This window comes from Etheostoma spectabile, chromosome 2 (genome assembly GCF_008692095.1).
Source record: "Etheostoma spectabile isolate EspeVRDwgs_2016 chromosome 2, UIUC_Espe_1.0, whole genome shotgun sequence".
Classification (NCBI taxonomy): Eukaryota; Metazoa; Chordata; class Actinopteri; order Perciformes; family Percidae; genus Etheostoma; species Etheostoma spectabile.
In genome coordinates, this window is record NC_045734.1 from 21,690,447 (window position 1) to 21,692,075 (window position 1,629).

A 1,629-nucleotide genomic window follows, 5' to 3' on the forward strand; every position below is an offset into this window, starting at 1 on the left:
ACGGTTAACAACTCTGGGCTAGCTAACCCACAAATTCCTCAGTAGCGTTAACTGTATAGATAGACTACTAATCTAATCTGGAGTTGGAAGGGGTGTGTCGTGATTCTGCCTTCTCCCACCACGACACGGGTTTGTGGAGCTGAGTGTCGCAACTTCGGTTTTATATATTTATATATACACTCACCGGCCACTTTATTAGGTACACCTGTCCAACTGCTCGTTAAAACTTCATTTCTTTTTTTTTTTTTTTCTATTTTTTTTTTTTTTTTTTTTTAAAAGCCAATCACATGGCGGCAACCAGTGCATTTAGGCATGTAGACATGGTCAAGAGAATCTCTGCAGTTCAAACCGAGCATCAGTATGGGGAAGAAAGGGGATTTGAGTGACTTTGAACGTGGCATGATTGTTGGTGCCAGAAGGGTGGTTGAGGATTTCAGAAACTGCTAATCTACTGGGATTTTCACGCACAACCAACCTAGGGTTTACAGAGAATGGTCCAAAAAGAAAAAACATCCAGTGAGCGGCAGTTCTGTAGGCGGAAATGCCTTGTTGATGCAGAGGTCAGAGGAGAATGGCCAGACTGGTTCGAGCTGAAGAAGGGAACAGTGACCAATAACACCCGTTACAACTAAGGTGGGCAGAAGAGCATCTCGAACGCACAGTACGTCGAAATTTGAGGCAATGGGCTACAGCAGCAGAAGACACATCGGGTGCCACCCTTTCAGTAAGAAAGAAAGGAACTGAGACTACAATTTGACAGCTCATCGAAATTGGACAATAGAAGATTGGAAAAACGTTGCCTGGTCTGATGAGTCTCGATTTCGCATCGACAGTCGGATGGTAGGGTCAGAATTTGGCGTCTACAACATGAAAGCATGGATCCATCCTGCCTTGTATCAACGGTTCAGGCTGGTGGTGGTGGTGTCATGGTGTGGGGAATATTTTCTTGGACCTTTGGGCCCCTTGGTACCAATTGAGCATCGTTGCAAAGCCACAGCCTACTGAGTATGTTTGCTGACCATGTCCATCCCTTTATGACCATAATGTACCAACTTCTGATGGCACTTTCAGCAGGATAATGCGCCATGTCATAAGCTGGAATCATCACAGACTGGTTCTGAACATGAGAATGAGTTCGCTGTACTCAAATGGCCTCACAGCACCAGATCTCATCCAATAGAGCATCTTTGGGATGTGGTGGAACGGGAGATTCGCATCAAGGATGTGCAGCCGACAAATCTGCGGCAACTGTGTGATGCCATATGGCATATGGACCAAACTCCTGGGAAAGCTTCCAGCACCTTGTTGAATCTATGCCACGAAGGATGGAGCAGTCTGAAGGCAAAAGGGGGTCCAACCCGTTACTAGCATGGGGTACCTAATAAAGCTGCCGGTGAGTGTATATATATTTTCCATCTTATCAGCATAGCTCTTCTTAGCTGCTTTGATCTCTTTGGTCAGTGTGTTTTTGGCCTGGTTATACAGGATTCTGTCCCCTCTTTGGACTGATGAAGCTGCCTGAGTTTTGCAGTGAACCAGGGTTTTTGGTTGTATGTGCAGAAGGTTTTAGTCGGCACACAGATGTCCTCACAAAAAACTGACGTTAGATGTCACAGTGTCAGTTAGTTT

The 1,629-nt window shown here is 45.4% G+C and overlaps 1 protein-coding gene and 1 long non-coding RNA gene across 2 annotated transcripts in view; one reads left to right on the forward strand and one right to left on the reverse strand.

Moving 5' to 3' along the window:
* Positions 1-1,629, reverse strand: part of LOC116700184 (complement C3) — a 134,518-nt gene that overhangs the window by 128,033 nt on the left and 4,856 nt on the right. The gene's annotated exons all lie outside the window — the stretch shown is intronic.
* The window catches only part of LOC116700323 (uncharacterized), a 95,236-nt gene that overhangs the window by 63,355 nt on the left and 30,252 nt on the right, over positions 1-1,629 (forward strand). The window lies entirely within an intron of this gene.